This window comes from Ascaphus truei, chromosome 5 (genome assembly GCF_040206685.1).
Source record: "Ascaphus truei isolate aAscTru1 chromosome 5, aAscTru1.hap1, whole genome shotgun sequence".
Taxonomy (NCBI): domain Eukaryota; kingdom Metazoa; phylum Chordata; class Amphibia; order Anura; family Ascaphidae; genus Ascaphus; species Ascaphus truei.
In genome coordinates this window covers 19,410,330-19,425,542 of record NC_134487.1, presented here as the reverse complement: position 1 = coordinate 19,425,542, position 15,213 = coordinate 19,410,330, and positions in this window count along the sequence as shown.

Below are 15,213 nucleotides of genomic sequence, written 5' to 3'. Positions count from 1 at the left end.
TCCCACAGGATTGCTGGAGAGGAGACGGATCCTGAGTTTAAAAAAAAGTAGTCTCGAATGGCAGATCTAATCTCTCTTTCTATCTCAGGATGGTTGAGTAGTGAGTCATTTAGCCTCCATGAGTAATTTATTGTCTTTTCAAAGGGTGTTGTCAAGGTTATGGTAATTGGGGCATGATCAGACCATGTGATCGGTCCTATGTCGGAGTCAGTTGTTGCCGCCACCACATTTTTTGTGGCCAGAAAGTGGTCTATTCGAGAGTAGGTCTGGTGAGGTGCTGAGTAGAAAGTATAGTCTCTCTGGCCCTGGTGTTGGGTTCTCCAGATGTCCACCAGTGAAAACTCGCTCAAGATTCCCCTAAACCTTTTCCCTGTGATCTGGGAGGGGGTTGTGCGGGGGGGACCCATTGTGGTCGATCTGTCCTCGGTAGGGTTGAGGACCATGTTTAGGTCCCCTCCCACTATCATCGATGATAGATATCCCGGGTCTATGCCCTCGAGTACTTTCTTTAGGAATTCGGTCTGGTTCTCGTTTGGGGCATATACATTGATAAGAGCGATCGCTGAGCCCGCTAAGGAGCCATATACCACTAGGAATCTACCCTCTGGGTCCGCAGTTGTTTTGATGTGATTGAATGGGGTGCCCTGTCTGATCAGGACAGCTACGCCCCTTTTTTTGCTAGTAAATGATGCGAAAAAACACATTGGGAACACTTTTTTGAATAAATTTGGGGGGTCTTGTGATGTGAAGTGGGTCTCCTGTAGAAATATGATGTCCCCCCCTGATCTTTTCATATCTTGGAGTGCTAGCCTCCTTTTACGGTTATTCTGGAGGCCCTTCACATTGAGAGAGGTGAATTTAATTGTGGTTTGGCTAGCCATTTGGGTTCTTTTTTAGAGGGTGTCGTAAGGCCTCATCTTTCCCATCTGAGGGGCCCTGATTCAGTAAGTCTGAGTCTAGTTTATATCTCTGTAGGTGTGTGAGTTGTGAGTTTTTTTGGCTAAGATAGCTATTTTAAGCTGAGGGGGGGCGGCGTGGGGGAGGGTCAACGGGGGTAGGGCGAAGATCAGCTGGGACAGGGTCAGCTGATAGAAATAGGTTGTAACGAGGCCTTGAAAAGGTCTCAACAAACTTTTGCCAGCTTTAAGAACAGCCGGCATTTGGGCTATAAGAGCCCTTCTGGGGTGGTTCCGGGTCAGTCCACCGTTGGACGTCTGAGGGGTCCAAACCCTCTATAGAAATTACTTAACCCCTTTTTTATGTAAATTCTCAATCCACGGGTGAGGGAAGATAGGGGAGGTGAGGGTGTGATTCAGGCAGTTTAAACATTTTGCATTTTTATACAACATCTGTTGCTTAGTATTACACCACAGCCTCACTTTGCACATTTTGATTTTCCACCCAAGCAGTTTCAACTTTCTTTTGTCAGTTTGCTTCGTCTGAGTGGGAAGGGGGTGGGGGGGGGGGATGGGGTAGGGGGTGAGGGAGGGGTTGGGGGGGTGGAGGGTGGGGTGGTGGGGGGGGTGGGGGTTGGGGCGGTTGGTGGGGGGGGGTGGGGGGTGGTGGGGTAGTGGATGGGGGGGGTGGGGGGTGGTGGGGTGGAGGGGTGGGCGGGTGGGGTGGGGGGGTGGTGGGATAGTGGGGGGGTGGGTTGGGATGGGGGGGGGGGTTGACAGAACCTTTCCAACAATATAGGCTTTTCACATTTTTTTATGTTGCATCCATTATACCACTTTTTGCTATTAGTATGCATTATATTATCTGGGAATCAGTCAAGGCACCTTTTGTTTTCTTATAAATCTTTGCGTCCCCTGGGTTCTATTCCAAAGAAAGGCATAGGTGCATAAACCACATTCCGTTTAATTCACAACTATTATATATTACAGGGGGGGAGGGGGGTGGGTGGGGGAGGGGCTAGGGGGGAGGGGGGCGGGTGGGGGGGAGGGGGGGGGCAGGAGGGGTGAGGGGAGGGGCGGGAGGGGTGGGAGGGTGGATGTGGGGGTGGGGGGAGGGTTTGCGGTTCCTTTCCAACAGTGTGGGCATTTCACATTTTTATATGCTGCGTCAGTTGTATCGCTCTGTACAATAAGTATGCTATACACTATCTGGCAGTCAGCCTAGGCACATTCAATTTTCCTATGGACCTTTGCTTCCTCTAGGTTCTGTTCCAAGGAAGGTCATAGGTACATATCTCTTCTTGCATATATTTTTCAACTTTTGTATAGCACCCGTGGGGAGGAGGGAGGGGGGGAGTGGGGGGGAGGGGGGGGAGGGGGGGGGGAGGGGGGGGGGGAGGGGGGGGAGGGGGGGAGGGGGGGGAGTGGGGGGGAGAGGAGGGGAGGGGGGGGGGAGAGGGGAGGGGGGGAAGGGAGGGGGGGAGAGAGGGGGGGGAAGGGAGGGGGGGGAATGGGAGGGGAGGGAGGGGGGGGAAAGGAGAGGGGGGGATGGGGGGGGAAGAGAGGGGGGGGAAAAGGAGAGGGGGAAAATGGGGGGAGGAGGGGTAGTGAGGGGAAGGGGGTAGGGAAGGGAAGGGGATAGGGAGGGGAGGGGGGGGAGGTTAATGGAACATTTCAGGCAGTACAGGCATTTCACATTTTTATATGTTGTAACTCTCATACCACTCTATGTAATGGGAATCTTGTACACTGTCTGAGAGTCAGCTCAGGTCTATTAGGGGAGGCACAGGTGCACATCATACATTATGTATATTTTTCAACTTTATCTAGCGTCGAGGGTGGGGGGAAGGGAGGGGGGAGGGAGGGGGGGGGGAAGGGAGGGAGGGAGGGGGGAGGGAGGGGAGGGGGGAGGGGGGGAGGTTGACGGGACATTTCATGCAGTACAGGCATTTCACATTTTTGTGTGTTACATCTATTGTATCACTCTGTCCCATCAGTATGCTATGTGCTGTTTAGAGATCAGCGAGGGTATTCATAGCTTTTCTATGTACTTTTACTTCCTCTGAATGTCGTTCTAGAGAGGGGGAAGTATAAGGAGAGGCATAGGGGCATTCCACACATTATATATACTTTTCGGTTGTGGGTCGTGGGTTTATGTGTATCATTCTCATGTACTGTGGACCTGGGTTTTGGGAGTGGGGGGGAGGGTGGGGGCTGGGGGGGGGCTGAGTGGGAAAGGAAACCAGGGTGGGGGGGGGGGTGAGAGGGGGGAGGGGGGATGCGGGGGGAAGGGGGGGGGACGTGTGGTGGAGTGGAGGGGGGAGGGTGGGGAGGAGGGGGGGGGGGGAAGGGCGGGGGGCTATGTGCTTGGGTTGGGGTTGCTACGGGTGGAGGGGGGTGCCGCGGGGTACTTTCTATGGTATAACCTTTTTTATTATGCTACTCACGGCCTCCAGGGCACAAAACCTTAACTTGTGTTTGTGTGTCCTTTGAAACAAGTCGGCTGAACTGGGTCCTCAGGGTCGCAGTTGTCCTCCGTCTCTTGCGTCAATGCGTTTCCGCTGGTTCAGGTTCCGCTGATTGCCCGCTGATGGGTCGCACCCCCCTCCCCCCCCATGGGCCAAAAAAAAAAAAAACATCCCGTGAGATCGGGACCACCGGCTGAAGAGGGGGGTGGAACGAACACCCCTGCAGCCTCGTCTGAAAGACTGGGGATCGGGGCATGGCAGAACAAGGTCTGGAACTAGACCCTCATTGCGAACCGGCAACAGGGAAACCACGATCCCGCTCCATCCGGTCGGGTTGAGTGTGGACCAGGATTTCGACTCGGTTGGCGGGATTCGCCTCGGTGCCATCGCGGGAACAGATGACACGTGTTCCAACGTGGGCAGCGGTCTTCAGTGTCGTCTTGATCGGGAGGTCAGCGGCTTCTCTTCAGGTACAGCTCCGGCCCGATGGGATATCCCTCAGTGTAGTTGTGGGTCTCCTCTCTCTCTCGGGATCGTGAAGGGGGGTGTTGTTTGGGTGCGGTGGCGGCTGTTACTTACTTGTCTTTGGAATGCTGGGCCGCAATCCTCTCCGATGTCCGGGGCGGGTCTCCTGCGGTGTCTTCAGATGGTAGGTTGCCCGATAGCCATGCCTGAGGAGGGGTTAGGCCCAAGGCCTTTGCAAATGGGGCCATGTCCGCGGGGTATTTCAGGGACAGGAACTTTCCGTTTCTGTTCACCGAGATTTTGAACGGAAAGCCCCATCTGTACTGTATTCCCTTCTCCCGGAGCAGGTTAGTCAGTGGCTTTAGCTCCCGTCTGCGGTCTCTTGTTGCTTTTGACAAGTCGTTGAACACTTGTAGTGTCTCATTTTGAAAAGTTATTTCTCCCATGTCCCGGCATGCTGAAATAATTCTTTCTTTTGAGGTATATTTATGCATTTTTATTATAATGTCCCTTCTGCGTTTTGGGTCGTCAGACTTGGGTCCTAGCGCACGATGGGCTCTGTCCATTTCCATCTCCTTTTCCTCCATCTCCCCGCAGACCAGATTGAAGAACTCCAGAAGGTAAGGCCTAATCTGTTCTTGTGTGATTGACTCTGGAACATTTCTCACACGGATGTTTTGTCTTCGGTCACGGTTTTCTTGTTCTTCCATGCCCTCTTTGAGGAGGGAGATCTCTTCACCCAGGCGGCTGATCTCTTCTTCCGCTTCTCCCTGTCTTTGTAGGGATTCGGATAGCTTGTTCTCTAGGGTAGTGGTCTTTTCCGTTAGCCCTGAGATTTCCTTCCTTATGTCGCTCACCGCAGACCGCAATTCCGTTTGGAAGGAGGTTTTGAGGGTGGCAGCCATTCCCGCCATCAGGTCTTCCAAATATGCCCTGGTTATTGCCTGTTCTGGGCTTGTAGGGGGGCTCTCTCTCGGCTGGGTCTTTTTCCCCGGTTGGGAGGTAGCGCCATGCGGTCCGCCGCCATCTTGGGGATTCATAGCGCTTGCTTTCCCTCGCTGAGACGGTGAGAACAATTTGGTAACAGCCTGGTTATTCGTTTTTTTTGTTTTTGACATTCCCCTTCTGTTTGTCTATCTGATAGGACTATTTTCGTCCATAAATTTGAAGTTTAAGTGGGGGTTTTGTCGCTGTATAACCCGCGGGTTTCAGGAGCTCCTCTAGCAGCCGTCCATACCGGGTGACGTCACCGGAAGTTCCGGTTGCCCAGTTTATTAAGAGTACAGCAAACCCATCTTACCATCTGCATACTGTAGCTGCATTTCTCCCGCTGTCTGAACATAGGCCATGGGTGGCGATTTATAATAAATAGGGACTCAGGCCTCCATCCGAGTAATAATCATGTCTGAGGGCTAAAAGGTAGTAAATAAAAATACTACTTTGTTAGCACATTCATATCTCAGGTAGGTTTGCAACCCTGTCTTTCCCCATTATCGCTTTGCATACAGTGCTTCCACTGCAGCCAGGGATTATGGGTAATGACATGCAAATGAGCACTCACAGTGCGTCGTTCTTTACTTCTTAATCTATATTAACATGGAATCCTATAGGCACATGCCTGCCGTATTACGCCGTTTTTCAGCACAGCCTGGGTTAAAGAAGTGCATAGACAGTAACCCTACTCACAGACAGCTGTTTCAACATTTTGGGTCTCCTATGTGCTAGGTTGGTTTCTGGCCATGTAACGTGAAACTGGTACATGAGTATAACCAAACAACCACCATAACCTTTTTCATTTCTGGAAAATACTATTCAATTTGAGACGTTTCCCAATATAGGGATACCTTTTATGGTAGAAACATTAGTTCTTCACAGATCCAAGTACAGTGGGCAGAACTTTCAAAACCTCATAGATTTCTTCTTCAAGTGTACCGTTAACCTACTAGATTTTTATAAATCTCTGCGCACTATAATTTCATCTATGAATAACCCTTAAAAGGTATCATAACCTATAGCGGATCTACATTTCCCCACTGCGGGACTGTAAGAGCCGTGTGTAGAGCTACGCAATGGAGACTGTTTTAAGGTAAAACTAAAATGAGGTGTAGCCCTATGTAATTTTGTGGTTACATGCCTCTCTCCTCCTGTGCAATAATCCCTGTTAAAAGGGCAGGTTTGCCAGGAGTAATCATGAGGTTTGCCCTCATCCCCTGTGATGTGTATTGTGTAGTGAAGGAAGTGGCATCATGCTCTGTGTCCAATTACAGTGACACAGGGGTGGTGTCTACTGGAGCTATATAGTATGCAGTACTGCCTGAATTTAGTGTGTGTGAGTGTCTCATCCCACCTGAATGAGACTGTCTGACAAAACACACTGCCAGGGCTCTGGTAAGGATTGTGGCCCTCCCCTAGGGGAGAGGTGGGCAGACTATTCCCCTTACTCTATTAGAGAGTAAGGGAAGAGCAAGGACAGCTTCTATGGCCCTGACTAGGAGTGGTTTCCAGGGACTTCCTTGAGGTGGGCAACCTTTATGATGAGAGGCTAGAGACTGGCCGCAATGATGGGCAGTCTGCCACTAAAGATGTTAATAAAGAATGTCCAACATGAAAGAACCTTCTTGCCTGAGAGTGGAGTCATTCAGGGAGAAGCTCCACCCAGAGGTTCTTTTTCAGAGGCTCCTCCCTGCTGTCGTGGGGACCTGGAAGAGATGGAGGCGCTGTACCAGAAGTGAGTAGTTCTCAGCATTACCTCATGAGCCAGTCCTGATGTATTTCCCCATATCACCGCGGAAGACTCAGGAGTTCTGTAAGCCAGCAGGTGCACCACACTATAGTACATGTAACATGGGGCAATTTCCTCACGTAAGGGGCCAATGTGAGATTGGGGGGGGGGGAAACACCGTTACAGGAGCTTTATTGTGCCTGTTCCTTTAGCACAGCAAAAACATTCAAAATAAACAATATAAAGGCCTACTCCGCTTTGGAGAATATCTACACCTTTACTCCATCCCTCTCTAACTGGGTGGGTAGATAAACTAGTTACCACCCCCATACATATAGATATATAACAGTCCAAGAATAAAGTCTCTTATATGTTTGTTGTAGCTGTAGGGGAAGGCCTCTCTGCTCTCCTGGGTCAGTACCCTTGTGTGTTATGGCAATGTGTTATGGCAATGTCTGTGTCCAAGGTCTGGTCACCTTGTCTTGCTATCAGCATACAGTCCTTCTGCAGCTCAAGACATCTGTTCCTCTGGTCAACAGTGGGCTAAGTAAATCTTCCTGTTTCTCAGAACAGGCTTTTTCAACACAGTCTTAATCAGCCAGATGAAGTCTGGTTGATTGCCTGTGCAATTAACCAGCCCACTGCTGGATTTAGAGAGTTTTTATTAGAGAGTTAGATATATTTATTTTTTATAGTTTACTAATTACAGCCTGCAATACTTTGCAGACAAATTTTACTTCTGTAGATGCTTGTACATCCACATTATAACATTTTGTGAATGCGTGTCTCGATGACACACTACTGCCTTACATAACTCCTCGCATGTAGATTTGTCTTTGAGAGCCTGTCATGTCGCTATAGACCTTGTAGAATGAGCTTTCGCAATCCTTGGGGGTTCTAAGCTTTTTTGGACATAAGCTTTTTCAATACATTCCTTAATCCAGGGGAGCACAAACTTTTGGAGCTGCGCCCCCCTGCCTGCTCCCCCTCGGGCCCCCCTCACCTTGTTTGCTGGCGTCAAATGACGCCGTGGGGTCACGTGACCCCATTGCAATGGAGTCAAAAGCGTGACGTCACTCCACATGACACCACGGCGTCATTTGACGCCGTTTTAGCAGTTCTTCAGCATTCCGGTAAGTGAGTTGCAGAGGCCTCACGTGATCCCCCGGCATTTAATTTAAATGCCGCGGGGAAGAGCACAAGACCTCTGCAACCGCCCGCACCCCCCAAAAAATCCAGTGCTCCCCCCGTGTTCCCCACTTTGGCACCGCTGCCTTAATCCATGTAGCAATAGTGTCCTCTGAGGCAGAGAACATCCTATCCTTTTACCTTGTGAAATTATCAGTTGTCTGACTTTTTCTGATGTTCTTTGTTCTATCGAGTATGTTTTTGTGAAGCACACCAAATCCAAGCTATTTAATTTTTTCTCCCTTGGATTAGTTGGATATGGGCATAATTTTGGCAAAATTATCTCTTGATTTAAATGAAACCTAGATATAACTTTTGTTAAAAATCCTGGGTTTATCCTTACTACTGTTATACCTAAATGGACAATTGTAAATGGTTCCATGACTCATAAAGCATGAATTTCCCTAACTCTTATTTCGGATGTAATAGCAATCAAAAAAGCCTTGTTTAAAGTGCGGTAGCTAAAAGACATACTTTCAGCAGGTTCAAATGGTTTCTCCATTAATTAATGTACTGTAACACTAGATTTAAAACCCAGGACTCAACAAAAGGCTTAATCCGAAGCCTAATTTTTTGGGTTGCTTGTAGGAACGTAATAATGACATCATTATTGGATCGTTTTGTTTTTTTAAAACAGAACTCCTAATGTTGCAATTTGTACATTTAGGGTACTAAAACCAGATTGGAGGAATTCATTTGTATTGTCTATAATAGATACTTGACCTTTTTTAATTTTTTTCAGGTTTACACCGCAAAATAAACTTATACAAGGTTCTGTAGCCCAATTTTTACGTAGAATGCTTTCTGTCGCTTAACAAGTGGTTCAATACCTTCTTTGAGAGACCCTTGTCAACTAGCATGTTACTCTCAATTTCTATGCTGTTAAAGCTAATCCCGTCAGATTTGGATATAGGATTGTTCCTTGGAATGGTACATTTGGGACTTGTATAAGAGTCAATAGTTTCTCTATTTACATATTTATTAGGTCTGCATAACACGCCCTCCTCAGCCAAATTGGACTAATTACAATCTTTGGCTCTTCACTAGGCGATTATTTTCAGAAGTCTCGGAATTATTGGTATTGGTGGGAAGGCCTATGCCAGCGACAAGGTCTATGAGGCTTGTTATTGCGTCTATTTGCTCTCCTCCTTCATTTTTTAACCTTGAAAAGAAAAACTCGGAAGCATTGCATTTGCTCTTACTGGCATCAGCATATTTCTGGCATGACCAACTGCTGGAAAATCTCATTTCTTAATGCCCATTCCCCTAGATGGATTTTGTTTCTGCTGAGAAAGTCGGCCTTTACATTTCTTTTCCTGAAATATGAAGAGCTGAAATTTGGGGGCAGGTATTTTTTTCCCAGTTTCATTATTTTCAAGCTTCCTTCATTGACTGGACTGGAATCAGCTGAGATTTTTCCCAATTGACTAACCATCCATGTTTTAATAGCTCCGATAATATTCTCAGTGTGGGGGTGTGCAATCTGACTGGAACTTGCTCTGATTAACAGATCGTCCAGATATGGCCAAACCGCAATACCTCTTTTCCTCAAGTTGGTTTAATTACAACAAGAATATTGGTAACTGGTAGGGCCTTGTACTGGAATTGAAAACCCTGGATGAAGACCCCTAGAAATTTGTGGTGTGAATCGACAATATGGATGTGGAGATATGCATCCTTTAAATCTATGGATGTCAAGAAGTCCCCTGGTTGAATGGCTTGGAGCACGGATGATTCCATCTTAATGTCCTTACTTTTAAGAACCTGTTTACTCTCCTTAAATCTAGGAATGCCCTGAAATCTCCTGATGGTTTTTGAACAAGGAACAACCCTGAATAGATTCCCCAGTTTGTTTGACCAATTGGAACTTAAGTCATTTCTCAACTTTTGCAAACAAGGGTAATTTCTCGATTTAGAGCTATGAGTTTTGGCCTGCTCCTGGGAGTGGGGGATTTTGGTAAAAAATGTTGTTTGGGAATAAAAAAGAATTCTACGACTCATCCTTGTCTTATTATCTCCAACACCCATGAATCTGTGGGGGTATGGACCCAACCCTCCACAAAGCTGATAATTATCCACCCTACTGCTATTTAGTTTGAGGATAGGGTCCTTAATCCTTCATTGGGTATTAAATCTTTATTAGCCCCTGGACTTTCTCTTGGGTCCCGAAAAGATTGTGACATGGCTCTGCCACTGGATTGTCTTCTGTAAGGTCTTCCATGCCTGTATGTATGTATATCTCATCTTTATTTATATAGCATCATGCATGTACATAGTGCTTCACAGCAGTAGTAACATGACATCTAAGTGGTAAGTAGGGAGAACTTACCAGAACACCCTCCTTCTGTATCTGTAAGTGTATTTGCAAGGGGTCAAAGTCAAGGCAAATGAGATGTATAGTACCAGCCAAATGAGCTACCCTGTATGCCATAGCCTCTCTGAAAGATTAGTTAGTTATATGAGGCAAATTATTTTCTGTCTTTTAATGTGCTGCCCTCCTATATTAGGGATTCAGCATCTATCCTGAATATATTTAAGAACTTCAAATGGGAACTCGAGTATGGGTGGGTAACATGCGACGTTCAGTCGCTGTATACCAGCATCCCCCACACCTAGGGGACAGAATCGATTGAGCAGTTCCTTATACAAGATTGTACTCTCCATCCTTTAAATTCTCAATTTATTATAAATTGTATAAAATTCTTATTATCCCACAATTATTTTCTTTTTCTCGATCAGTTTTACCTTCAAATTTGCGGTACAGCGATGGGCACACGCTTTGCCCCCAGCTATGCCAATCTTTATATGGGGGCATTAGAACATCGCTGTATCTGGCAAAATAATCCATATTCTGATCAAATTATAATTTGGAAGCGCTTTATCGATGATGTCCTCTTGGTGTGGAGGGGCGATAAGGAATCCCTCCAATCATTTCTTAAATACATTAATAAAAATGATAATAATTTAGTATTCCCCTCTATTAACCACAATATAGAAATTGATTTTCTTGACATCCACCATGAAGCCCTGAGCAATGGGTCAGTTGTTTCCACTACTCACTTTACAAACGTTGATGCCAACAGTTTTCTGATGGCTTCAAGCAACCATAATAGACCATGGATTAAGAACATACCCTTGGGACAGTTTCTAAGATTACGACGAAACTGTAGCAGGAATACAGATTTTGAGGAACAAGCCAGTGAACTCTATACTAAATTTCTAGCTAGGGGATATCAAGCTGATCTAATAACTGCTGCATGGCAACGAGCTAGAATTATGGACAGAGACCAACTACTAGAACTCAAGGATCGCTCTATTTCCAATTTACCGACTACAGATGTGATATCTGTTCCTTTTATTACTAATATAATTGCCAGGGTTCTGCTGTCCAACAAATAATCCAGAAGCATTGGAATATTCTGGGCACTGACCCCATTTTAGGCTCCAAGCTTTCAGACAAGCCATGCTACTTTTTAGGAAACCTATGAACCTTAAAAATTCTCTCGCCCCCAGTGACATAAGGACCAGGATAACAAAACCCCTAATCCCTATGTGGCTACCCACTAAACCATCGGGTAATTTTACATGCGGTAAATGTCTATCTTGTAATTATTTACATAAAAACCGCAAAACTTTCTCAAGTACAAATCCCAATAAATCGTATGATATTAAAGACTGTATAACATGCATTACCACACATGTCATCTATCACCTCTAGTGTCCCTGTAGCCTCCTCTATGTGGTTAGAGCCAAGAGACACTTGAGGAGACATATACTAGAGCATGTGCATAACATAAACATTGGTTTTGAAAAACATAGTGTCTCCAGACATTTCAAATCACATCACAAACATAATCTATCTCTTCTTCAATACAAGGGCATCAAATTTATTCCAGTAGATAGAAGGGGGGGGGGAGGTGATCACATCAAAATACTTTCTAAACAACAGAGCTACTGGATCTTTCAACTTAATACTATGATCCCTATGAGGTTGAATGAAGGTTTGGATGTTATTTCTTTTTACTAGTAAGATCTTTATTTACAGACCTCAAATTGTGGTGTCAATATGGTGGTGTATCCTTTCCCCTTGCTTAAATTATTTTGCCGTACTTCAAGTATTTTGGCCTACCCACAAGCCATGTAAGTGACCCTGTTCCCCTCCTTCTTGGTCTTTTTGTGGTTAAGTATGACAATATGTTGGTAACGGAAATTTCTGTAAGTTGTTTAGACACGTACCAGTTCCACTGTACTTTCACTAATTCATTATGTCCTTTCTGTTCTTCACCTTTTCCAACCATAGGCATAATAAGGATTATATCAGTTTATTCAAATGTTATGATAGCTAGGATTTTATAAATATTATATAACTTTGGAACAATTAATCTTTTTTGGATGGGTAGGATCATGTTGACCTTACTCTCAGGTAAACGCTACTGGACACCTAACAAGCTCCTATTAAACCCCCAAAATAATCACAACATATATATAAGCATATGATTGTCACAGAGGAGTGCTACTGAGAATGGCAATATATATATATAAAACCAGAGACAGAACATAAAACACAGACAGAGCTCAGTGCACATCCAGTGAAACTCATACACGGCACAGTGCCTAAATATATATGTATAAATATCTATTAAATAAAATGGTCTTTTAGTTTAACATTTTGGCCAAATTGTTGTAAGCCCCTGAGCCTCTGCACAGCAGACCACATCTCGAGGGTCCCTAACCCTAATCTAAATTCTTAATAACCTGTGCAATACCAGGGAGAATGATTTATAATAAATCTGTCAATATTAGTTGCAAAGTTCTAAGTCTGATTGAAGCTTTTATTAACCTGTATATTACCAGGAAAAGCACTCTGTATTAGATTTGTCACAATCATACTGCAAGCAAGCAAGTTCCCCTGAGAGTGGGAGATGCTATGGAGTGAGCTTTAAACCATTTAAATGTGGGAGGGGGTAAGCTTCAATTAGGTAGGAGGTTGCCACCCTCCAATCAGCTAAGACTAGCTGAACAAGAATTGTAAAACATACTGGACACCTAACAAGCTCAGATTAAACCCCCAAAATAACCACAACATATATATAAGCATATGAGTTTCACAGAGGAGTGCAACTGAGCATGGCAATATATATTTGGGAACTTGCTTACTTGCAGTATGATTGTGACAAATCTAATACAGAGTGCTTTTCCTGGTAATATACAGGTTAATAAAAGCTTCAATCAGACTAAGAACTTTGCAACTAATATTGACAGATTTATTATAAATCATTCTTCCTGGTATTGCACAGGTTATTAAGAATTTATATTAGTGTTAGTGACCCTTGCGATGTGGTCTGCCGTGCAGTGGCTCAGGGGCTTACAACAATTTGGCCAAAATGTTAAACTAAAAGACCATTTTATTTAATAAATATTTATACATATATATTTAGGCACTGTACCGTGTATGCATTTCACTGGATGTGCACTGAGCTCTGTCTGTGTTTTATGTTCTGTCTCTGGTTTTCTCTGGTAAACTCACCTGAAATGTAAATGAATCATGATGCATGCACCAATATGGTGCTTCTCACGTCTAATTGTTTACACCTGTTTTTTTGCTCAATGCATCACCCTCCTTGGGTTTAAATAGCACACTTTCTCACTCGCAATCATTCGCTGATGAACAGCTACGAAACGCGTTGGAAGAGATTGTGTGCTATTTCCTTATTCTATATTGGGCCCATTGACCATTTTCAAGCTACACATCTTTGCCATAATATTGCTTGTTATCAGGTGTAGCCAGGTATCCTCCTTGGCTACTAATCTGCCCTGCCTAACACATACGCCCTGGTACCAGCGCAGGCAGTATTAGCATTAATCCGGGGTTTCCCCTGCAGTAAGCTGAGTGACAAGGGAGATGTGGGCCTAGGGTCTTTGTTCTGCCCAATCAGGGGCTCAGACTTGGGACCCTCCCCCATGGTACATAAGGGGCTGCACAGCCAAATTTAGGAGGTTCTCTCCCATGAGAGAGAGTGATTGCTGGGAGTGTGGAGTGAGGGCACATTCCATCCCCACCCTTAGGGGAGTGGGACAGCTACCCTATCTCACGAGGGGGTGAGGGAAGAGCAGTGGATAGACTCTTGGGGCCTCAAGCCACCTGGGTTGATTCCAGGAACCATCCAGGGGAGGAAAGAGAATTGAATCAGTTTTATGCTGTATTCTTTGCTGTTGAAGAATAAAGGGGGCTATGCACTAAGCTCCGAGCTTTCACGCTGGCCTGAAAAAAATTAGCACGTAGAATAAAAAATGAAGCCGGAGGCACGATTCACTAAGGCCCGCAGCCCATTTTTTATCGGACGTGCCCAAAACTGGCTTATCGTGCGTGCAATGTATTTCCCCCCTGCTATCGCACTTAAAGTTCCCGTACGCTAGCTGATTGAAAAAAAAGCCGCTTGTAACATTTGCATGGAGATTTGCTATCTCCATGCAAGGCTGTTACAGGCGATCGTACAATAAATAAATACATTTTAATACTAGTGTACATGAGCAGGGGGTCTCCCGAGCTGACCCGCATTGGTTTCAGGTCCGAGGACCCCCTACTTCAGGAGATACAGGCCCCGATATGGGGTGCCGGTATCCCCTGCAGAATTTCAATGTCCCGGTCACGTGACGCGGGAGCTTTAAAGTGCAGGGGATACCGGCACCCCATAACGGGGCCTATATCTCCTGAGGTAGGGGGTCCTCGGACCTGAAACCAATGGGGTTCAGCTCAGGAGACCCCCTGCACATCTACACTAGTATTAAAAAACTGTTAACAATAAATAATAATTCATTACCATAGCGGCTATCCGCTACACTACCGACACACTTTATTAAAGTGTGGCCGGTACCGCAAGCCGGGAGATTTCCCGGCTTGCTAGTGGCCGCCCCTCGGCGTGCCGCGCGTCATAGACGCGCGTTCACGCGTCTTCGGGAGCCTGCGCCCCCTGCACGCGCGTCCAAGGCTCTCCGAGGGAGCCCTGGTGTCCCGCGATCGCGGGACGGCGGCAGGGGGTTCCGGGGGACCCGGCGGACCCGGCAGCGGTAGGGAGAGCGCCCCGATCGGAGGGCGCTCTTCCGCTGCTTCGGCGCGCGCCCGTCACCCTCGGGCGCGCGCCAGGCTACTGCTGCGGCCAAGAACGGGCAAATGCTCGAATAAAATTGGCCGCAGCAGTATGCTAATGAAGCTGCATTAATGTACATTTTAATAATAGTGTGTGGGAGCAGGGGGTCCCCTGCTACCACACAATATTAATAAAAATACATTAAAGCAGCTTCATTACCTTAGCGGCTATCCGCTAAGGCAATGAAGGGATTAAGGCATAATTGCATGTTTATTGGGGACAATTGCCCAGAATAAACATAGCAATATACCCAGTGTTCGACAAACCTATACATTTGCTCGCCCCGGGCGAGTGGATTTAACCCCCGGGCGAGTAAATATTGGCCC